This window comes from Thalassophryne amazonica, chromosome 9 (assembly GCF_902500255.1).
Source record: "Thalassophryne amazonica chromosome 9, fThaAma1.1, whole genome shotgun sequence".
Lineage (NCBI taxonomy): Eukaryota > Metazoa > Chordata > Actinopteri > Batrachoidiformes > Batrachoididae > Thalassophryne > Thalassophryne amazonica.
The window spans coordinates 46808966-46834605 of NC_047111.1; the positions used below are offsets into that span (position 1 = coordinate 46808966).

Here is a 25640-nt window from a genome sequence, read left to right on the forward strand (position 1 = left end):
CAGAGGAGCTACAGCATCCAAAGTTGTCTTCAATGAGGATGTAAAACTATTGACGAGATACTCTAACTCCCTTACAGAGTTTAGGTAGCTACTCTGCTCTGTGTTGGTATATGACATTAGAGAACATAAAGAAGGAATCATATCCTTAAACCTAGTTACAGCGCTTTCTGAAAGACTTCTAGTGTAATGAAACTTATTCCCCACTGCAGGGTAGTCCATCAGGGTAAATGTAAATGTTATTAAAAAATGATCAGACAGAAGGGAGTTTTCAGGGAATACTGTTAAGTCTTCTATTTCCATACCATAAGTCAGAACAAGATCTAAAATATGATTAAAGTGGTGGGTGGACTCATTTACTTTTTGAGCAAAGCCGATAGAGTCTAATAATAGATTAAATGCAGTGTTGAGGCTGTCATTCTCAGCATCTGTGTGGATGTTAAAATCGCCCACTATAATTATCTTATCTGAGCTAAGCACTAAGTCAGACAAAAGGTCTGAAAATTCACAGAGAAACTCACAGTAACGACCAGGTGGACGATAGATAATAACAAATAAAACTGTTTTTTGGGACTTCCAATTTGGATGGACAAGACTAAGAGACAAGCTTTCAAATGAATTAAAGCTCTGTCTAAGTTTTTGATTAATTAATAAGCTGGAATGGAAGATTGCTGATAATCCTCCGCCCCGGCCCGTGCTACGAGCATTCTGACAGTTAGTGTGACTCGGGGGTGTTGACTCATTTAAACTAACATATTCATCCTGCTGTAACCAAGTTTCTGTTAGGCAGAATAAATCAATACGTTGATCAATTATTATATCATTTACCAACAGGGACTTAGAAGAAAAAGACCTAATGTTTAATAGACCACATTTAACTGTTTTAGTCTGTGGTGCAATTGAAGGTGCTATATTATTTTTTCTTTTTGAATTTTTATGCTTAAATAGATTTTTGCTAGTTATTGGTGGTCTGGGAGCAGGCACCGTCTCTACGGGGATGGGGTAATAAGGGGATGGCAGGGGGAGAGAAGCTGCAGAGAGGTGTATAAGACCACAGCTCTGCCTCCTGGTCCCAACGCTGGACAGTCACAGTTTGGAGGATCCAAAAAAATTGGCCAGATTTCTAGAAATGAGAGCTGCTCCCTCTAAAGTGGGATGGATGCCGTCTCTCCTAACAAGACCAGGTTTTCCCCAGAAGCTTTGCCAATTATCAATGAAGCCCACCTCATTTTTTGGACACCACTCAGACAGCCAGCAATTCAAGGAGAACATGCGGCTAAACATGTCACTCCCGGTCTGATTGGGGAGGGGCCCAGAGAAAACAACAGAGTCCGACATTGTTTTTGCAAAGTTACACACCGATTTAATGTTAATTTTAGTGACCTCCGATTGGCGTAACCGAGTGTCATTACTGCCGACGTGAATTACAATCTTACCAAATTTACGCTTAGCCTTAGCCAGCAATTTCAAATGTCCTTCGATGTCGCCTGCTCTGGCCCCCGGAAGACAATTGACAATGGTTGCTGGTGTCGCTAACTTCACATTTCTCAAAACAGAGTCGCCAATAACCAGAGTTTGATCCTCGGTGGGTGTGTCGTCGAGTGGGGAAAAACGGTTAGAGATGTGAACGGGTTGACGGTGTACACGGGGCTTCTGTTTAGGGCTACGCTTCCTCCTCACAGTCACCCAGTCAGCCTGCTTTCCCGACTGCACGGGATCTGCCAGGGGGGAACTAACGGCGGCTAAGGTACCTTGGTCCGCACCGACTACAGGGGCCTGGCTAGCTGTAGAATTTTCCACGGTGCGGAGCCGAGCCTCCACTTCGCCCAGCCTGGCCTCCAAAGCTACGAATAAGCTGCACTTATTACAAGTACCGTTACTGCTAAAGGAGGCCGAGGAATAACTAAACATTTCACACCCAGAGCAGAAAAGTGCGGGAGAGACAGGAGAAGCCGCCATGCTAAATCGGCTAAGAGCTAGTAGCTACGCTAAGCTAGCGGATTCCCAAAAACACACAAAGTGAATAATGTGCAAATAATCCAGAGGTGATTCAGCAGAAGGAGTGCCCCAATCAAGGCACCAAACAGGCCATGAAGCAGCACAGGCAACGCACGACAACGGTGCTAAAATAAAATAAAAAAAAAAATAAATAAATAAAAACGAAAGCGTTAGCAAGCTAGTTAGCCTGCCAACGCTAATGAAAGTTAGCTGATAAAAGTGCTCCGTCGCGATGTTTCGACCGTTAGAGGTCTTCCTTAGGCGTTGGAGCACAGTAAAAAGTTAAAAAAAAAAAATTAAAAAGTAAAAAAGTAAAAAAGTCTTGAAAAAGACTGTTAGTTCAAGTCCAAAGCAGCAGGTAGCAGTCTCTGTGTAAACAGTCCCAACAGAGAGCCCTCCAAATCCAACCGAGCCCTCCAAATATAAAGCAGTTATAATACTGACAAAATAATATCATTATGTAAATAAAGCTCTGTTTTCTGTCAGTGGAACTACTCTTGACATTGGGGTGGTGTAGCGGAATATGAGGTGAACACGCAACCAGCACTTTGGTGCTTCTTTTTGTAATCAGGTCTAATCATACCATAGTCCCGCATACATCAGGTACATGATGACAGATGAGAAAGTGAAAACACTGAACTGTGGTTAAACCAACAGTCCACAGCATGAACATTTGCCTGTTAGTCCCTATTTTGGATTTGAGTGGAACCCTGCCAGTTTCAAGAGGCTTTTTTGCTTGCTTGTTTGTTTTTAAAGCAACATCAAGTCTGTATTGAAGTTGATTTATTTATTTATTTATTTTTAAACTCAGATATTGATTCTAAAATCACTTCTCTTTGGGTAAGTATTGCACCCTGGACCACACATCAGCAAAGTCTTCTCTCATGACAGCGACATTTTGGCGCCACCCACTGGAATTGTGACGACAACACTGATGTCGTCACACTGGATTGGCCTGAGATGTGGGAGTGCTACAGTTACAGCATACAAATAATGAATGTTTATGACTTCAATCAATGGTAAGAATATTGTATGAGGTGAAAGCTGGAACAAACCATTAAATGAGGCAAAGCTGAGTTGAATGGTATGCAAAAAAAAAAAAAAAAATCACGTCAAGCGCAGTGGATTTGTTTTGTGTGTGTATGTGCACGTGCATGCGTGTGTATGTTTCTTTTCCTGGCCTTGAAAAAAATGTTCATCTTTGTAACAAAACCTGGTGAGCAAAGCAGAGGAAATTAAAGTGATGTCCTGTGTGTGTGTGTGTGTGTGTGTGTGTGTGTGTGTGTGTGTGTGTGTGTGTGTGTGTGTGTGTGTGTGTGTGTGTGTGTGTGTGTGTGTGTGTGTGTGTGTGTGTGTGTGTGTGTGAGAGAGAGTGAGAGAGAGAGAGAGAGAGAGAGAAATAAATTCAAATGAACAATCCAAACTTGTTTCTTGTACTAAATTATAAAATTAATTCCTACATTCATCTATATGCCATACCATATGTTTTTGTTAAAGAGCATAAGACGAAGTCTTTCAGCATGAAAGTACGTATTTTTCATGTGTGACAGCACATCCTGTATCGTAACTGAATCTCTGCTGTTTCTAACAAACCAAACCGTGGGAAAATCGGGTCAAAATTTGGGGAGTTACAGATTATTGTAGTTGGGGATACACCTTCAGCAGTACAAAATGCGCCGGGGGTGCAACAGGGACCCATCCAAGATGGCGGCCGATACGTCAGCTCCAGCAGGCAGCGGCAGTCCATGAGGCTTCTACATATATAATGTCTGTGGTTGGATGATTGCGACAGGGATCGATTGCTTCTCCCTGCTTTTCTATTTTTTTTAGGTTGAATTTTTTTTTTTAGTTTAAAGTTTGTGAGGCTGAATATTTCGATGCTAAACAAATTAAACTTCAAACTCTGATTTTGATGGTCAAAAAAAAATTCAACTTTAAAAATTCAAATTCAAACTCTGATGGTATAGATTTACTTCAATACACATGCACACTCCTTGCCAAAAAGTAGTATATGCATGTATGTTTCAAGTATACTTTGAGTTTACTTTTTATATTCTTATCAGTACTATTTTTTGGTAAGGGACATTTACCTCTACAGGGGCCGTCTCTGGGCTACCAGGCACTTCAACTCTTCAGTCAGGACAAGAACCGGTTTATTACATCCACCAAGGACGTAATAAAAGCATCTGCATTTATTTATTTGTCTGTTTGTCTGTCTGACCTTTAGCAAGACTACATCAAAACCACTGTACGGATTTTCACGGTATTTTCACCACAGATGATATTAGACAAAGGAAGACTCCATTAAATTTTGGAGGTAATCGGATCTGGATCCGAATTCTGGATCAAGTTTCACTTTACACAGGCTTTGAAGGATTATGTCAAAACTTCTTCATGGGTTCTCACCAAATTTGCACCACAGATAGATAATAAGGCATAGAAGAGTCCACTGAATTTTGGACATGATCCAGATCTGGATCAAGATTTCCCTTATATAAGCTTTAAAGGATTACTTCAAAACAACTTCACGGATTCTCACCAAATTTGCACTATAGATAGATAATAGGGCATGGAAGAGTCCACTGAATTTTGGAGGTGATCAGGATCCGGATCTTCAGATGTCAGAAATCTCTGATTGCTCTTGTTCTCAGTGTTTTTAGATTTTCCCCATCCAGTGTGATATATAACCAGTTAGCCTAAGATTGTTTACATTCTGAATCAATACTATGATGATTAAATTAATTTTTTTTCCTCCTAATTGTGTTAGCTTGTGTATTTAATGAATTCATTAATCAATGAATTAATATGTATATATGAACTGAGGATTCAAAGTAAAGAGACAGTATAGGAGAAAATGGGAAGATGCACTCAAACAAATATGTCTTCAAAAACCTGAATCTTGTTGGATTTGTGTGTACTTAACGCCACCCTGTGGCAAAACCTGAATCACTACATCTGTTATGGTTCAAGCTTCAAACTCTCCTAATCGGAACTTTTGTTGCATGTATTCCTGAGAAAATTTTTATAGATAAAATAACAGTACCTCATCCGAAGCGTAACACCAGCAGTAAAACTTTGTAAACCAGCTCAGAGCTCTGAAGTTGTCACATTTTCTAAATGCACACAGCTGTGAGCTATTTCAGGTGTTTAACATTAAAACCCTAATTATATTTAAATCTAGGTACGTGTTCATAACATAAGCTCCTGATAAACAATGAGAAAACAGCTTACTGATGTGAATTAGCACATGGATGTGAGAAAATGGGAACAGGGTGGATTAGTGGTTAGAACTGTTGCCTCACAGCAAGAAGGTCATGGGATCAATTCCCAGCTGTGGCTTTTCTGTGTGGAGTTTGCATGTTCTCGCCGTGTTTGCGTGGGTTTCCTACATTTAAAGATATGCAGGTTGGGTGAATTGGAAAGTTTATAACTGTCCAGGTCTCCCTTGTAAAAGAGATCTCAACTTCAGTGGGACTAACCTGGTTAAATAAAGCTTTAATTTAAAAAAAGTATTTTATCTCTCACACACTGATCCCAATCACTCAGTCAACCACCTCCCCCACTTTCTTTTTCATTCACAGCTAAACTCACACAAAATCCTTTCTGCAGGGTTTTGTGGCTGTGTGAAAGTGTTATTTGAGTATTAGAATGTAACCACTGGGAAACAACCACACCTGCTCTTAATTTATATCATCCATCCAGCATCCACTTACCATCCAGTAGGTGACAGGCACATCTATGGGATGTTACACAAGCAAAGCAAAGTTGCATTTCTGATTGCTCTGGTGCATCAATGTTCACCATGTTTTAATCAGTTTGTCCTTGATATATGCCCTTTTAAACTGTACCTGTATGAGGTGACAGCATTTATTGTTTTTAAGTTATTGTGTGAATGATCCAGAGGGGATTGACTTCTTTAAATCACTGCTTTTTAATCACCCTGTTCTTGATATGATTTCCTGATGTGCATTTTGACATTAGAAAACATGTAACATACAGTGAGTCCCTTAAGTTGCTACCCTGTTTTCACTCAGGGTTGCCACAGCAGATGCAAGGTGGATCTACATGTTGATTTTGGCACAAGTTTGACACTGGATGCCCTTCTTGATGCACCTCCATATTACATGGAGAAATGTGTCAGGGGTGGGGTTTGAACAGGGAACCCCTGGCAATGAAACCAAGAGCACTAACATTTTGGCCACCACCCCTTTAAACATAACACACATACACCTTTTTTTATACATATGTTGCACATATTTTTCTTGTTGACAAGCTTTTTGATTTAGCTTCTACTTGTTTGAAGCTCATATAACTGACTTTATTAAGTACAGAAGAAAGTCTTTCTTACTTTTGAATCAAGTGAGTTCCCATGCATCAGCGCCAAACTATTTTGAAGTCGTTCTCGGAAGTGCCTGGACGGTGAAATTTACAAAGTGCACGTGAAGGCAGCACTCTGGAAACGTGCAAGAGGAATGTCGGTGCGCCTCTATTCGCAACATTATGTCAGCTGTGTGGTAGCTGGCTCTGTACGTGGCAGCGTACAAATCGACCCTCCGTGTTACCTCGGGCTTCACATGAACAGCGGCCAGTTTTAAAACCTGACGTTTCTTCTCTAAGACATACATTAAAGGTAAGTTCAATGAAACACTGTGTGGAATTTTCCAGACATAGCGGCCAGAGACGAGGCGCTTGAGCCTTTCGAACATGCTGATTTATCTTATGTAATGTAACATCTAACTGTAAATTTGTGATTTTTTTTATTGCCGCGCAGGCGAAAAATATATATGTCCGCTGCTGGTGAGTAGTGTTGCTGGTTTTGCTCCCTAGTAACGTGTCACTCCTGCTTGGTTACCATGTTACACAAGTTTTTAAAACTCGGCGTAAACTTTGATATTGAACGTGTCCCGCCATGCTGCCTGAATTGATGTGACTTTATGTTTTGGAGGGTTTATTTATTTAGTTGTTTTGGTGTTTAATGTGTGTACTTAATGTGTAGTTCACAGTCTTGGGTGTCGGCTGACGTCACTGCGCGGCTCGTGTCCAGTTGGCGATGTAACGAACCGAACAATCCAGAAGGAATTCTGACCGCTAACCCCTCTCTCTCTCTCTCTCTCCCTCTCTCTCTCTCTCTCTCTCTCTCTCTTTCTCTCTCTCTCTCACACACACACACACACACACACACACACACACACACACACACACACACACACACACACACACACACACACACACACACACACACACACACAAAAGATTAAAACTTCAACTGATCAAATTATGCTTTGTTTTTTAAACATTGGAGCGAATTCAAAGTTGTTGTGTGATATATCATCTTGTTCTCAAAGTTTGTTTAAAGGTGTAAAACGCTTTATGTATAATTATCACATGCGCTCTTTGCGTCTGCTTCATAAATACATTGAAGGGGTCATATTATAAAACTTGCGGGCAAGCTTACGCTGTCACGAGATAAATAGTAAATTTGTAGCCAGAGTGGCCGTAAACACTTCAAAGAGAGGCAGTTTAATTAATTAAAAAAAAAATCTGGTGGCTTCTGTAAAGGAGCGATTACCACCGTCTCTTTGCACAGACTGTTTGGGCGTGTCCCGCACAGAGCAACCAAACCGCAGTGTGCCCATTAGATGTGAACGTTGTCTTTTAAAGGCAATAACAGATGACTCTGTATTAGTTCATATTATGCCCAAAACAAGCCAATGACAAATTACGTAACTAAATACAACCTCTTTGGCCCGTGTGCTCAGATTCTGTGCATGCTGTGTAAATACCCAATTGGATTTGGTGCTATCTGCTTCACACCACGCACAATAGGTTGTCAAGATGGGACCTGTTGCTTTCTTTGATTTTCTTTGATAGTCATCACAGATGTTGCCAGATTAAAGCGAAAGCTTGTAAACATAGCTCGTTGTTCACAGTGGTTCTTTATGTAAATGAGATTTCATTGAGTTTTCATGTGACTTATCGACCACTAGAGGTGGGCGGATCGATCCTAATATCGATACCAATGCTGGTATTGATATTGAACGATCCTCGTGTAAAAAGATCGATACTCAAGCTTTTTTTCTCTCCCGCACGCACTGACTGCTGCACATGCAGATTCATCAAAGTCTACTCTCTGTCTGTAAGAGCAGCGCTGCTCTGTGTCACACAACACGGAGCAGCGCACCCTTGTATTGTGGTTTGTCAGCCCTCTTCCTCAGGAGATTTTGTTTTAAGTTGTGTTGAGTGATATTTTTTAAACAAAAATGTTGTGATAATAAAGTATTTTATTGTCACGTACAATGTTTGGTGAAATTCTATCCTAGGTCTTTTGGATCCTTTGCGTCTATGAAGCTTAAATATGAAAAAGTATCGGTATCGATATCGGCGATACTGGGCCTGCATTTACTTGGTATCAGATCAATACCAAAATCCCGGTATCGCCCACCTCTATCGGCCACGTGACTTTGTGTGCCGCGGCCATTCTGGATTACGACGCGGTGGCCGCTGTGATACGCTACATGCATTTGTCAAACAATTGCAGAAGCTTCAACAATGGTCAACTTTTGTGCTGTCGTTGATTGTTCAAACAGGTGATAAAAATGAGGCAGGTGCTCATTTTACAGGCTGTCAGCAGTTATTGTGCATCAAGCAGTGGAGTGTTACGAGCTTTCTAAGCAACACAGAGACCTGGCTCAGCAGATCTGAAGGAAGCTTTAATATGGCAAGAACCAAGTAGACCGCCCGTAAATCCAAAGCTGCCCGGAAGAGTGCTCCAGCTACCGTCGGTGTGAAGAAGCCTCACCATTACAGGCCCGGCACCGTGGCGTAGAGAGAGATCCGCCGCTACCAGAAATCCACAGAGTTGCTGATCCGTAAGCTGCCCTTCTAGCACCTGGTAAGAGAAATCGCTCAGGACTTCAAGACCAACCTCCGCTTTCAGAGCTCTGCTGTGATGCTCTGCAGGAGGCCAGTGAGGCTGACCTGGTCAGCAGCTTGCGGATCAGCAGCTCAGTTGATTTCTGGTAGCAGCGGATCTCTCTCAGCGCCAAAGTACCGGGCCTGTAACGGTGGGGCTTCTTCACACCGACGGTAGCTGGAGCGCTCTTCCGGGCGGCTTTGGTAGTGAGCTCCTTCCTTGGAGCTTTTCCTCCGGTCGATTTATGGGTGGTCTGCTTGGTTATGGCCATAAAAGCTTGCACTGTGAAACTGCCGGACACTTCATTAAATAGTCATTAAATTCACTATCAGGCATAACATACGGATCCACTGAACCAACTGCTATGCATCGATCACAATAAACAGCTTTATCTTGAGGGTTCAAAACCTCGTAATAAGCTTTCATTCTCTCTGTTTTCTTTCACACGCCAGCCACGTAGTAATCCATGATGGAGACGGGAGCAAATCGGTCATGTGATTGAAAACCCTCTACATGCACTAGCGCAAAGGTTTGGAATGTGTCTGTGCATAAATCATGCCAACAAATGATCAATAAATACCAACTTCTTTGTGCTTCCAAAATTCTCAATTTTCTTTATACAAGTGAATTTAGAAGCTTTTCTATACAACATTGGTACTGTATTTCCAATGATGAAGAAAAAGTCAGCAGACAATCATCTGTGCATGTCTGTCAAGACAGCATCGATATACAGCAGCATAGTATTAAAAACTTGACGATGGCCCAGTTTGTTTTTTTGTGTGTGTTTGTGTGTTTTTAATGCAAACATCCTGGGTACGCCACCTTATATTTTAAATATTCTGTAACATGGATCTTTGGCTGTACCTCCCATGTCTACAAATGATGTCCTGCTGTGACCGTCGTCAGGTCAGACACAGGTCAATTAAAAAAAATGAATATGAACAACACATGAAAAAAGTGAATGCAACATTAAGCATCATTTGTTTATCTCATTGTCGCAGCTGCAGTCTGTAGGATGTGAGCATGTATCATATCTGTCTGTGCTTACAAAAAAAATCTTAGCTTTATGCTATGCAACTCCCATTCTTTATGAGATACTTTTTATATGCATTGCAGTGTTATATTTTGCTACACTACTTCTACAGTTTAAACTTTTTATGTAGATGAAAACAGACTTTTAATTCTGTATAAGTTCTGAAGTATGTGTGACAGATAAGTTACAGCTCGGTATCAGCCCTGTTTTGTCTCTTCATAGGATTCTGCAAATTCATTTTTTGTTTATCTGAATTTATTGCTTTGTTTGAATTATGTGCCATTAGTATTGTACTCAAAGTGACACCTGGTCTGTAGAAAGTATTTGAAGTATTAGTTTGTGCTTAACCTTTTGGAGATGGGATGAATTGATTAATTGCATTTATTGTAGTTTTATATTTTTCATTCTGTCCGGGGTTTAAAAAATCACGGCTGATTTTGCTGTCATAAATGAGCTGTAGTTTATAATTTCAGCTTGCATGACCCAGTGCAGCTGTTGCTCAGACCAGCCAGGATTTGGTCTGTTTTGCTGGAGGCAGTAAAACACAAGATGAAAATTACTCCACAAAACAGCATTAGCCCTGAAGTAACCCATGCCCCATTGGAGCCCTTGCGTCCTGAATGTCTTGCTCGTGTGTTCCCTTTTCAAATGCAAATAACTCTAATGAGTAATAAGACAGTGGTCTGTAGTAATAACTGACAGTGCAGGTCATCACACAGCATTTAAGGATGAATGAAGAACTGACACTATATAGAGCCACTACAGGAGAAGAATCATCATTTTTGATTATTGGTGCATAATACGTTAAAGTGGACCCAGTCATATTCTGTGACATAAAGCCCCCCCAGTAAATGCTACCCCTGATTTTTTTTTTCCAGCACATAGCATGTAGTGAAATTATGAATTCCTGAGAGAGCAGAGTAAAATGAAAATGTGTCATCTTCACTTTCCTTCACATCTGACTCAGGACATACTTTATACTTCACAAATTTGTCCACCTTGTTATCCATCAGTTCTTTCGGTGCTGAGCAACATGAGCACATTGTCAGCTTGATATGTCATTCCAAAAATTTCAAATGCCAGCCATTCGAGGCTCTGAAATTCTGATTTCCATGTTGCTTATGCAGCCGCAGTGCCTCGTATTTCAGACCCTTCCCTCTCACACAGATGCCTGCTGTTCTCCTTTCCTGGGACCATTTTATCAGTTCCTCTTCAGTATCCTCATAGCGCACTTTCCTCCCCCCACCAGACAGCCATTTTGCTGTTTTGACCAGGGTTGTAAGCTTATCCTTGTTTCTACACCACTCCCAGACATGTTTCCTATCGACTAGGAAAATCCATGCAGCATGGTGCTTCCTCTTCTCTTCCACTTCTTTCACAACTTTTAGCTTGAATGCTGCCGAGTAGCCATTTTGTGCAATTATTTAGCAGCTACTGCATGCAGAAAAACATTTGGTTCAAGTCTACGTTGCTTCTCTTGCATGCATTATGCATGTCTGTATGTACCGTAAGGCCATACTGTGTACAGCATGCATGCAAGTATGCGCATGCAAATGATCGTCAATAGGCGCCCCCGTCACGAAAATTGCAGGCCCACGGGGCATTTTATAGAGTAAATATGTTATATATGATAGCATGCAAACCACGGCTCCAAATGTTAGTTTGCAGCAAAATTACATTGTTTAGTTTTGGAAACTTTGCAGGTCCACACACTTCCATGGTACTTAAAATAATATTTGGGGCTTGAATGATTATGATAATTGATTATTAATGATTATTTGGGTCTTGTGTGGCACCCACCCAGGTAGTCCTCTGGGTGGTCTTTGTTTTCTCAAACTGAATTATTTTCCTGTTGCAGTCAAGAAGAGTGACATGGGCATGTTGGAGGTGATGATCTAGAGGTTAAAGTGGTGGGCATGGTTCAATTCCCTCACAGACCCCAAAATCACTCTTGGGCAAGGTACTTGATCCCCAAGTTGAGAGAATTCAAAGACAGTGGTCTGATACCCCATTCCACACAGTCCCACCACACTGGCTGTGTGCTGATTGTGGATCCCACGTTCTCTGGATGTCCCACAGAGTAGCTCGCCTGAGTCAGACCCTTTGGAAAATCTGCATATATGCTAGGGGTGCCGGAAAAAAATCGATTCATGTCCGAATTGCGATTCTTATTTATTACGATTCTAAATCTATCCAAAATGTCCAAGAATCGATTTTTAAAAAGCTTTTTTTTTTTTTTACATTTTCTTGCTTACTCGCTGCGTGTACTGTTTGTCAGGCAGCGGCTTCCATACTACAGCGTCCCCCCAAGGGGAGAGTCCGGCCTGCTTCAAACATTCGTGAGCTGCAGGTTAGCATGGCGGACGAAGAGCTAATTCAGCCAGCACCGTCTTTGCTGAAGGCAAATGTTTGGGCGCATTTTGGATTTTTTTTATTTTTTTTTATTTGCTGCGTAAGAAGGAGCTTGACATGACTTATGCAGTGTGCAGAATCTGCAAAATGAAAGTCAAGTACTTCGGAAACACTTCGAATCCGCAAGCCCACGTGCGACGCCATCACCCGGAGCTAAAAGAGGGGAGCAGCGGTCTCTGCTGATTACTGACCAGCGCTTCGCTAAACTGCCAGTCAACTCTGAACGAGCAAAGCAGATAAGTAAATTTACATCTAGAATCAGTTAACCTTGTAAAGCTGCATTTTCTTAAACATAAACATTTTTAAGTAATATAACTATTTCTCAGAGCTCTTTGAATCGAAAATCGATTCTGAATCGAATCGTCACCCCAAGAATCGGAATCGAATTGAATCGTGAGTTGTTGTATGATTCACATCCCTAATATATGCTGTAAAGATGCTCTGCTGTATTCGTGCTTGGTTTACCTGTCATCACTTGGATGCGATTAACTTCTTGAGTGTGAAGCCAGACTGATCAGCTCACTGAGCAGTTGGCTTTGGATTGTATAGAGAATGACCTATGAAACTACTGTTAAAACCACAGAGAGTTGTGTAATACCCCTGTAGTTGTTGCACTTATGGGGCATGATACTTGTCTCCTTAATCAAAGCTAATATTGTATGAAATATGAAGAAAATGGCATCTCCTCCCATGTGAAAACACTGGGATACCACAGAGCCCGCAGCTGTCCTTTTTATGCAGATGTTTTTAATCAGTTAGTGAAAGTAGTCAAATATTAAAGGATTATTAACCAAGCAAACAAGGTTAATAGTCTCACAGTTTATGTGGGTTGTTATGGACATCTGGTACAAATTTCATGTCAATAGCATCTTTTAAAAATATTTTTAGTGAGAAACATGGTGACATGTTCACTACTTATTTTATCCACTGTACGTATATCCTCAAGCTGATGTAACAGTTCCAAATGCAATGCCATTAATAGTACAGCTTTGGTATTTATAAATTATAATATTTCATGTGCAATACATTTTTTTAAATGGGCAGCTGGTCATTTGTAGCTGCAGCTTTAATTCCGTATGTGCAGAATATTAAAATTTTTAATTTGTTGTGCTATCAGAATCAGTTTGAACCCTGATTTTGTAGATCAGTCTTCATTATTGAAGGTAGGGATGCACCGATCCACAATTTTTCACTTCCGATCTCGATACCTGAATTTGGATATCTGCCAATACCGATACTTTTTTGATCCGATGCCAGAGCTCTGTTTGTTTTAATATTATTATTATTGTTGTTGTTGGTTTTATATGAGGATTTTCTTAAAAAGGAGACCTGAAAGTTGGGCTACAATTTGCCAGAAGTTGTTTCTAAAAATGAAAGCCTAGATTTGATGTTTTGGTGAAAGAATTAAGTGCTTTTCTTTTTTATAGACTTTTATAGCCTTATTTTTATAGACTTAAAGATAAAAGACAGCACTCTCTCTGTCTCTCTCCCTCTCTCTCTGTCTGCCTCCCTCTCTGTCTTTCTCCCTCTCTCTGTCTGCCTGTGTCTCTCCCTTTCTGTCTGCCTGTCTCTTGCTCGCTTCGCTCTCTTTCTCTCTCCCTCAGTCTCTTTTTCTTTCTCTCTCACTGTTTTCGTGCTGCACAAACTTCGAACTTTTGGGAAACACAAAGCCTTTCAAATGTAAAATAAATGTATCATTGACGCTTACGCCAGGATTTTAATGGAGACTTTTTCCATTTCATTGGACAGAATCTATGTTTGGCGTCTCCTCCTCGGCTGCACGCTGAGCTGGCGTTTTACAGCCTTGGGACAGCGAAGCGGCTAACTTTTTAGCACACATTTTCAGCAACAATTGAGTTCATTTTTTTTTTCGAAAATCTGTGCTCGAAGAACCGACAATTTGAACCCGAGAGTCAGGCAGAAAACTTCCCCTCCTCCCGCTTGCCAGTAAACAAGCAGAGAGCAAACAATAGCAGTTGAGAGGATTCACAGTGGCTCTTCTCCGGTATCAGAAAATGTCGCAGGTTGGATCGGTATTTACTTCGGTTTCAGAATCAGTTACCGATCGGGGATCAGATCGGTCCCATCCCTAATTGAAGGAAAAAAATTATTCACGAATCACAACAGTATTATTGTTCCAAACTATTTAAATTTACACCCAGTTGGTTAAAGCAGCATGCAAATGAATTTTAAATGTATAAAAGCACAGAAATAATTTAAAAGGTGTTAGAAAATCATTGGAAGGTGATTTTTAAGGTCAGTCCAGCACTGCATATTTCACTAGACAGACATGGTTTTTGCTGCTCAATCAAATGGACACAAGGGTCATGCATGCATTATTAATTAGTATGAGAATGACTGAATATATATTTAATCTTTGGAGTACAGTGAGAGCTGTTCTTACATAGACTAAATTATCTCACATATTTTGTTTCAAACTAACTACAGTATTTCCACATCTGCTACAAATATGTGAGTTCTGTAGTACCCCGCCTGTTGGCAACTTCCAACAAGTTAGGACAAATGTAAATCCTCATTATGTGCTATACTATATATAGTATATATATACTATACTAAGGACAGTCAGTCAGTAGTATTATAAATGGCTAAAACTGCCTCTCGAGGAATGCGAGTGCTTTTGCAAATTTTTAAATAGTGACCTAACTTGTTGATCAGTATTTTCTTAAAGCACTCTCTGAAGTCGACAATATCATATTTTCTTAAAGGGGGCAAAATACAAGAATTGTACTATTTGTCATAGTTAGAAACTCCAGGTTTTCAAGTTTCCATTGGTCCTTGAACTAACTGTGTACTAATGCTTCTGTCAGGAGAAAAATTCATATTGTCTTAAAACAAAAAACACCAAATACATACATACATAGACACATACATATATATAATATATATGTTCTCCACTCAGATTGCAATAGCCAATCACAGATTAGCCTTTCTGTCCATCATTTACCTGTATTTTGACATGCTTGGCGCCAGAAAGTTATGATGGATCCAAAGGGATCCAAAAAGGCTAGGACCAAAAGTTATTTTGCATCGGTTCCCACTGACCAATAGCGTTAGAGCTTACTGCCAACAGCTAGCCAATCAGAGTGCGGCATACAATTATTCATGAGATGACATCAGTAATGACGTAGCGGAGGTCAGGAACTAGCTGACAGACACTGGTTGAAAAAATGGCAACAAACATGTCAACAACAGCAGAAAATCGTCTGCCAGCGAGGTTTGCTGATTTCACAGAGGAGGAACTGGTGGAAATATTGAACTCCAAGGATGCCAAAAACAATAAGAATGTAGACAAGCATGCTACTGATGTTTTAGAAGCTTTCATATGCTGTTCACAACAAAATAAATTGATCTGATTTACTTGACTCTTTGTAGTTTGCTTAATTTGGGAGGGGGGTTGAGAACATAACAATTGATGGATGGCAAGTCGTCCAACATAGAGAAATATTGGATTCAGAAAAGTTATGTTGGATGAGGCATAGCTCAATATAACTCATATATAATATAGTCCAATATACCATCCATTATTTGTATAATTTTGCACACATCATTGCATTTCGGATGCCGTGAATGACTCAGTTGAGACCAATAGTCACATGACAGAAATTGGATCTAATCTTTAACTTAACCTCAGGCTGGAGGAGAGAAAAGAGCATCAAAATATAATGCAATGCTAAAATACCCCGTATGAGCATGTACCTTTTAACGGCATCTGCAGGAGGGGGTGCATATACGCATACATAGATTTTGGAAAGACCAGGAGTTACCTTTGACCATGTGTGATGCGAGTGCACGCTGACATCCGCGAGATGTCTTTTAAATGACTTCAGAAGTGTTATCACGCTACAAAAGGCTGAACCTTTTGTGGATGCTATTTTGAGCATTCATCAACTTTCACAAATTCAATCATCTTCCCAGTCTTTTTGTTGCCCCTGCCCCATCTACAGCCATCCTCAGTAACTGTCAGTGGGCATCACACTGAGCACCCAAAGGTGGAATCATCTCCCTACATTGATTAAAAAAAAATGATTTGGAGCTTTGTTGCATCAATGTTTTCCTGAAACCGTGAGAGACCTCCAGGTGGACACCATTCGGAAAATTAATATGACTTTCAGGGACGATTTTATGGGCATTACACAGATTAAGGAGTGCTCCAGCCGGTTTAAAGACCGCCCACAGCGTCTGAGAGCGCGGCGCGCTCTGAGCGCCGATCGACAGGCTGACACCCCGCTGAAACAACCAGATCATTTCCAACATGAAGGCTTTGTTGATCCGGGATGTCGTCTGACTTTCACAAAAAGGCAGAAGGCGTGGACATCAGCACTTTTTCGGCACATTCCACTGTTACAGGAGTTTTTTTCATGGAAAAAGAAGCGGATGATTGTGCCATTGTGCCGCTCATGGTGCGGGACAAAACCACCTCCATGTTGGTCTCTCAGGACGGCTTTCAGACAGCTTCCGGTTGCTTTTCAGTCGTGTGAATATCCGAGAAATTGAGCATGAGCTGGACATGCCCCAGCATGTCCTGTGAGGCTTCGTCACGGCGTTGCTTTGCGCCATGTGGCTCCGGACATCAGCACTTTTCAGCACATTTAGACAGACGTGCGGAGGTTTCAGGAAAAAATTGATGCAGCGAAGCTCCAAATCATTCCGCCATTTCCTTAACGACGAGAGGTGTGGACCAGTGCTCACTCAAAGCCTGCTCACAGGCGAATGACTGGTTTTTACTAGGGATGTCCTGATCCGATCACGTGATTGGAAATCGGGCCCGTGGTTTCAGACTTGATCGAAATCGGATGTTGCATCCCGATCAGGAATCCGATATAGATTTTATCCTCATTTTGATCAGCACTATTTCAGGCTCATTATTGCAGATTAATGGGCCTTTCACGCGTCGGAAGCGTCAGAGGCGTGAGACGCATTGCTTTTTAGAGGCGTGAGAAGCATCGCTTTTAGGCTTTTGACGTGACGCTTCTGACGGGAGCGCACATTGCCGCTTGTCGGCAGGCTGACGCGGTCAAAGTTCAACCCAATGTTTTTTTTTTTTTTAATTGAACAAAAGAAAAAACAAGTTCAACCGGACAGAGGTGGGGGGAGTTACGCGCGCAAATTTTCTTTTGCAGAACTGCTGTTTGTGTGTTTACGCGCTCAGCCTGACGCCTCGATGGAATGACAAGAGGATGATGGACACTTTCCCACCGAAACTCTTGCTCAGTCATCCCTCCGAGCGCAGCAGGACCCGGTGCTGACCAAGTCCTCAGGACGATGATCTGTCATCTGATTAACAAAAAGAAAAAAACAAATTGTCCTGTGATTGTTTGTCTGCAAAACGGAGCAAGAGATGGTGTGCGCACGAGAGACGTGCGCACTCATCACATTTAGGAGCGCGTCTTAAAGAGCTTCCGTCTTCATTCACGTTCACTGCACTGCTCTGAACTTGTTGAACACTGATAAAGCATCAGAGCGGTACACTGAGGACTGTCAGGATGCAAATGTAAGTTGTTTTTTTTTTTTTTCCTTTTACTTTTCAAGTTGACTTTTGAACTTTCGATGCTCTGAGCTGTGACGTAGCTTCACGTTGTCCAATAGGAATGACGCGTCGGGCCAAAACAGGGAAGACTAGTGTCAGAAACCGCTGATCAGTACAAATGGTAAATGGACTGCATTTATAAAGCGCTTTTTCATCTGCATCAGACGCTCAAAGCGCTTTACAATTATGCCTCACATTCACCCCGATGCCAGGGTGCTGCCATACAAGGTGCTCACTACACACTGGGTGCAATAAGGGATTAAAGACCTTGCCCAAGGGCCCTTAGTGATTTTCCAGTCAGGCGCGGATTTGAACCACAGATCAGTGCAGAAACCAAGTGTCTGAAGAAAAAACCTTGGAAATGTTTTTTGTTATTGTTGTTTGTTACCTCAAAATTTCTGATTACTGTTTAAAAAAGTTTAGAACACTTGTAATTAAAATAGCCAAATCAATAAATGGTTCTTTAAAAACCTTTCATCTATAAATTAAAACCACCTGTTATTTCAGATTAGATAATTTCTTGTTTAACATAAGGAGCCTTTGACATTTATTTTTAGACAAATAAAATAACATGGAAATTTGTACATTTTTTAAGTCTGGTAGATTATTACTTGATTGTTCAAGCTACCTCAAGGAGAAGTTCACTGTTTAAGTGATAAATAATAAAATAAGGTGATTAAAATGAAATTATTATATATTTAGCATTTGTTCATTATTCATTCAGTTTTTTAAAGTATCGGATCGGGACTCGGTATCAGCAGATACTCAAAATCAGATGACTCGGAATCGGATCGGGGCCAAAAAAAACCTGATCGGGACATCCCTAGTTTTTACTTTCTGAAGCCGGATTTGACACCTCTGTTTGGCAGTTACATGTACAGAAGTTGACCAGTATGTTCATTCAGGTATTTTATTACAAAAGATATATTACCAGTGAAATATGCTACATGCAAGCAGCTAGTAAGGGTGGAGGTGTATCATTTTGGGAGATTGGTCACTGATCTCTAGTTTTCCCAGTATTGGTAACACTTGTGGGTACTTGGGAGAATGTTTTGTATTTTGATCACACCTCTTCAGCAATTTTTGTTGAATAAATTTTCATAGAAATTCAAGTCATCCAGCGTGTACTTCGCCTCACACACTATGACTACTGGGATTGGCTCCAGCCCCGTGTGACCCTTAATTGAACATGAGTGAGTGAGTGAGTGAGTGAGTGAGTGAGTGAGTGAGTGAGTGAGTGAGTGAGTGAGTGAGTGAGTGAGTGAGTGAGTGAGTGAGAAATTCAACTCACTTTCTTTTTTTTTTATTATTAATGACACTGCAACTGTATTATACTGCACTAGGGATGGGTATTGATAAGATTTTATCTATTGATACCATTATCTATTCTGCTTATCAATCTGATTCCTTATCGATTCCCTTATCAATACCGCTTGTGAATTTTCTGTGTACTAAAAGTAGGGTCTTAAAGTAAATAAATATGAAATTGGTCACTGGATCCTTAAACTCTGAACATAATAAACTCGACGTGGTGGATCCTTGATCTCTGGACATAAATAGAAATAAACAAAATCTGTAGTTTTTGTTAAAAGCATTTCCTTCAGACATTATTGGCATGAATGTCTTTCCATACATCTGAGCTGAGCTCTTGCAGCTGACTGTGCTGCACGTCAGGGTGTAATTCATAAAGAATGCAGGACATCCCATTTTAGTCGATTGTAGTTTATTGTCTGTATTACAGTGTTTGGAAAGAGGTGTCATATATTTTTTAAAGCTGCAATTCCTTTTGAAGTTATTAATTTCGACCGGACTCTGTCTCTGCAGAGAGCGGCGCAGCGTTTGGAGCTCTGCCAACGGAACAGAGGACGATTTTTGTTTCTTGACTGCAACAAGACAGGAGTCCCAGTTAGGGACTTTAATCCACACAAAAGTGACTCACAATTGACATTCAGGGCTGTGAAAACTCCGCGGATCCGCGGGATTCCACGGATTTCATCATGGGCGGGGGGGGGGGGGGGATTAGTGTTGTACTCTTTAATTGTGATCGTTACTGAGTTTTTAAAATGCTTATCGCAAAGTGCTTTTTTTTTTTTATGACATCATGTACGTTTTACGAGGTCTATTAGAAAAGTATCCGACCTTATTATTTTTTTCAAAAACCATATGGATTTGATTCATATGTTTTTACGTCAGCCAAGCTTGAACCTTCGTGCGCGGCTTTCCATGACAAAATCTCTTGTTAAAAGTGAAATCTGCCGGAAAATGGCTGATGTCCAGCTCTTGTGATAACCAGAGAAATTGCTCTCGACGGTCCCAACTCCACACAGCCATCCTTTTAGAAATGATGTGGTGTTTTCTGCCTCTCGATGGCGGCTCGGAGCACGGCGCGTCGTGTGCCATTGTGGGGCATCCTTAAAGCTGTAGTAACAGTCCTTATTCTCTGTGAAGCCCGTAAAATTTTCACCGAAAGCCAGATAAATTTTTCGAATGGTTTCCAGCTGCTTGTCTCTAACAGTTTCTGAAAAAATTCTGATGGAAAAAAAAGCCCAAATCATTCCGCCATTTCCTCGCAATGAAACAACGACGAGAGGGGTGGACCACTCCTCCCACAAGGCGTGCTCACAGGCGAATGACGCAACCGACAGGCGTGGAAAAACTCACGCATGCGCACGAAGGGTCAAGCTTGGCTGACGTAAACACATATGAATCAAATCCATATGGTTTTTGAAAAAAATAATAAGGTCGGATACTTTTCTAATAGACCTCGTATAAATCCACGGACACTGATTTGTGTGTTACAGATACATATCAGTTTCCTCAGATTTGTGGAGGAAAAATGCCACTCAGAGCCTGGCTGTTACGACAGTTGTTGTAAAGCGGGACTGGTTGGTTGCTGCGGTGACACTGTGTGGCTCCTGTGCGAAGCTTAGCTAAACTTAGCATGTGGACTGTTGGGAAGGTGTCGTAGCACGGACCCACAACAGGGGGCGCAAATGAACGGACAATGAATAAGCCAAAAAGTAACAATTTAACGTTGTGATAATACACAACTAAAGTCACAGAAATCTGCACAGTCAATTGACACCAGGTGACGTGTGGGCAGGCTCGAAGATAGAAGACCCCCGACGAGAGAGAAGCCGCGTCCCACACGGCTTCCACCACCAACGGTCTGAAGAACACCGGAGCCGCCAAGTCCCGAGTCCCCAGGTGGCCTCTTTCTTCGGCTGTCGACCCTGGTACTGCTGGCAGAAAGCAGAGATAAGATGAATGAGTGTGAGTCCGCACACTCAGTAATCCACAATCCATACACAGTTAGGAGGGAGCACCTCCACCTCCAATCACACACTCGTGCAGCTCCTGGTTAACCACTTATCTGGGTTGGGGTGTGAGGCGAAGCCGTCGCTGTCACACCAAACGCCAATCCCTCAGACAAGGCAACACTCCAGGAAAACGGCTGCAACAGAAGTTCAGGTTATTACACACAAAGTGTCAGTCAGCAGAGAAATTACCTCTTTAGTAGTTGCGATTTCTCGGCGAGGAGGTGGAGTTGCAGTCCGGCTTTTATGGTGGTGATGATGATGATGAACGAGTGACAGCTGGTGCAGAGAATGACAGCTGTCACTTCTTCTGGGTCTGGCGCCCTCTCGTGCTTGGAGCCCGCACTCCAAGCAGGGCGCCCTCTGGTGGTGGTGGGCCAGCAGTACCTCCTCTTCAGCGGCCCACATAACATGGACATCGCAAACTTTTAGAACTTTCAAGTTTATAAAAGAAGAATTTTGCAGCATGTCTGTGTCACGGAGCGAGATCAGACAGAACGAAGATGGTGAGAAAGACGGTTTGACAAGGACAAGAATCCATGGAATTGTTGCTGGCTTCATGAACACACCTGAAAGATGAACGGGAAAAGTGAACTGGTAAGAATTTTTTTCTCTCTCTGAAAAATAAACATTGTGCTGTTCAAACAGGATTTCAGAAAAGATTATGTGCATTTTTTTTCTTTCATTAATCTAGACTTTCTTTCATTGAAAAAAAAAAGACATTGTGGCTTTGAATGAATTTAGGCTACACGAATTTACACAACAATGTAAATTATTTTTTATTAATGTAGACTTTTTTCATGGGAAAAAAGACACTGTGGCTTTGAGTGGATTTACAGGAATTTACACAAGAATGTGTGGCTTTTTACTATAAGGTATGTTATTGATATTTTACCCTGATTTTTAAAATATTCTACAATCTTTAGCTGTGGTTTTTGACATGATTTAACAGTCTTTTTAGTCTTCATGAATTTCATGTAGTTTAATTGTTCTGAGTTAATGCATAATTTGGTTTACAATTAAAAGGAAACTCATTCCAGGTCCTACTTCCACGTCGTATTCTGTTATTTCTTAGAGAAATGATCATTTTCCCGACAAACACCCTCAAAAACAACGCTTATCCTTGCACACGCTGTTCAATGGACATTTTCCTATACTTGAACCCATCTTGTGTGTTTTTTAAGAGCTGATGTAAAGTGAATTTCTCCTCTGTGAGATCAATAAAGTCTTATCTTATGGATCGATAAGGGAATCGTTAAGCAAAAACACTATTGATATCAGTGGATTGAATCATTTCTTAACGATACCCGAAAAGAACTGATTCTCGATACCCAACCCTATACTGCACAAAGTCATTTTTGACTTCACCTTCTTCTAGCAGAGCAGGTTGGTGAGTTTATAAGGAGCTGGTCTGCCAATATGAAGCCTTGTGTTCAAATCCTGCTCATGCTACCTGTCTGCATCCTTGAACAAGACATCTACATTGTCCCAATCTGGCCAGCTGCAGTTGGGTATCCGCCTTGGCTGAGGTGGTAACCTGTGTCAGGCTGGTGTCCCTTCCATGGGGATTTATAGATTCTCGTCTGCTTTATGCTACTGAACCTGGACATAAGCATAAGCCTCAGGGCCCGTATCTTCATATTTGTACTTCTGGCCATGATTCTGTTGTTTCCATAGAGTTGTAGGTGCAGTGAAGAATGAGCCCCCAGTGAGTGCAAATGTGATGGTAGTGGGGGCCTCAAAACCGATTGGGGTTTAGAGGGCAAATGGAAAAAGTACATTTTTGGATCAAAGTTGTTTTTAAGTTGGTTCGTGGATGACATGCTAGACTTTAACATATGTAAAGATGAATTAGGTTTCACAGAGATGTACTGTATCTTGAAAAACAGTTTACATCTCTACTCCAGTAATGGCTAATGTTGGTAACCATGTGAGTTGGTTGTCTTGGATGTTTGTTTCACTGTAAAACTCAATGAGTTAGTTGAATTCAAACCATTTGAGGAAACCGATTGCCTTAAACCATTTGAGTTTGCCAACTTATCAAATAATTTTCAAAAATGTAATTGTTAAAGTTTTAGTACTTAACAATTTATAATTAATTAAACTTATTTAAATCTAGTTTATGTTTTTCAATTAAAAAAAGTGACAAATAAATTTCTGCCTAAAAATTTGCATTACATTTTGGATTTTTTTGATGCATTCTTTGGTTTACTTGTTGACTTTGCGTTGTGTTGTTATGACTCTGCCCATTCGCTCCCCTCGGGACGCAAACTCACAATCTCCAGCATGGAAGTTGGGCTCTCTAACCGGAAGGCTAAAACCCAGGTCTCTGGCCTTGTGACCAGAGAATTCTTTTGAGCTGTTGGGAGTGAGGTTTACTAGCTACATATGCACAACAACACCTGCTGGCCTCCGTTACATAAACTGAATTAAAATGAGTGACTGGAATGTACTGCACATACGTCACCAACACATAATGCCTCAAAACTTTAAATGCACTTAAAGGAACTGAGTTTGTTCTGACAACAATTTATTTTTCAGTTAGTTTAATTAATGCAAAGTTTTTTCAAAGTTTGAGGTACATTAACTTAATTATTGTATTAAAATGGAGTGTTTGGTTTAACAGTGTTACAGTGTTTGTTAAAAGGATTAATTAGCTTAAGGTCCTCTGGTTGTCAATTATCTTGTCTGGAAATACATTTACATTATTGTTGCTGACATCTGTTTGGACATACGGCATTCCGTCGTCTAGGAAAGAGGCCAGAACTGATTCAGGAGATTTTTGAATTTATTTTTAAGTGGACAGTGTACACTTGTACTTTGTCAGCAGATGTAATCTTTTATTGGCTAACTGGCTACATTATTATGACCATAGTAATTCTGCTGCAAGAGCTTAATTAGATTGTTATCCTAAAGTGTGTGTGTGTATTCCCTAAACCCACAAAGCTGGCCCAGGGCTCCACTGAGAATATTAACGTTGCGTCATGTGATACTCGAGTGTTTCATCCTTTTTTTTTTTTTTTTTTTTTTCAGCTGAGCTCTATTATTTGCTCCATTGGAACAACAGCTCATGTTCTGTTCACCACAGATAAATTTGACAATACAAAATTTGTTAAAGGCAACATGACACACTCTGAGAAGACATTCATAAAATAGATAAAAATGTAGCCAAGAGAGGAAGGTAAGGGGCCTTAAACACAGCTGTTTGAACTGTCTATTTAGCACAGTGCAGTCTTACTGCTGATTGTTTTTTTTGTTTTGTTTTTTTTGTAGTTAATATGATATATTGCTTGTGGAACATGCAAAACCAGTTAAAATAATCAGCTCTATAAGCGATTGTTCCTGTGAAACATGTAAGTACTGTTTGTAAAGTGAATCATGACTTGCAGCAAAAACTCTGAGTTTACAGTCCACATTGTCTGGGCTTTATTTCAGCACAGCATTATTCAGGAACATTTCCCATAAGACATCTGGCAGCCACATTGACCTGAGATGATGGTAGAAGCAGAGCAGTGGAGGAGGAGAGGGGGGTGAAAACAGTTTGTGCTGACTTCACAACCTTATGTTGAAATGTGTAGTTGTGATTTAATTTGTTTAGCCTTCAGTTCTGCTTTTGTAAAATTAAAGAAGGAACTTGGAATCACACTTGTCAAAGGGCTCCGTGATAACTAAATAAATAAAGCTGCAGGGTGGTTGTTCAGGTTAAGATGGATGCAATTCTAAGTTACTTTCATCTTGCATTTTTGGCAGTGCCAGTTATTTGTCACTGGTTTAAAGGACAACATGATGCTGCCAGGTGAACCTTATAACATATGCACTCTTGCACTGACTCAGTCTACTTATGTTTCATCATGACCAGAAAGAGGAAAAACTACACCAGGAAGCCTTCTGGTTCTCACAGGTAGTTGATTACTGAGATCAGCTTTATGCATGACCTTGACTATTTTGTTCAAGGAAGGAAAAGATTTCACAAGAACTAAAAAGCCATTCAAAACAACTCGGTGAGCTGTTTTCATGGACAGTTGAAACATGCAGTTTCCTTTTCATGTTTGAGCAAGCAGTTGCTTTTGTGGCACGATTTGAGTTATTCAGCATTTTAATGCCATTGGTTATCCATGAGTGATTCTTTGTCCCAACCCCTTCGCATCACAGTTTTTAATTGTAAGTGCTGACTATATTTTTGTAAAGGTGTATAAAACATACATTTACCCCCTTATGATTGTTGCAATTTGTCTGTATCTTATTTAAAATTGTTTCAGATATTTAAACTAAAGTTAACCAGACAAAGGCAGAAGTTAACTGAAACTGGTTCAGCAGGGTAATGTTGTTGAAAAAGTGTCACTATGTAGTAAAATATGGAAAGATCAGTACATTTCATAAGTTGAAGAAGGTGATTTACAATGCACAAAGTATTTGACACTT

At 40.7% G+C, this 25640-nt stretch overlaps 1 protein-coding gene across 4 annotated transcripts in view; it reads left to right on the forward strand.

The window, feature by feature from the left end:
• Positions 1-6478: 6478 nt before the first annotated feature.
• LOC117517084 (prolyl 4-hydroxylase subunit alpha-2-like) overlaps positions 6479-25640 on the forward strand; it is an 87516-nt gene continuing 68354 nt past the window's right edge. For 2 of the 4 annotated variants that reach the window (XM_034177997.1, XM_034177996.1), the window contains exon 1: positions 6479-6629. The gene's annotated coding sequence lies outside the window, so the exon portion shown is untranslated. The remainder of the gene's footprint in view (positions 6630-25640) is intronic. The other 2 variants (XM_034177995.1, XM_034177993.1) reach the window with 2 other exon arrangements.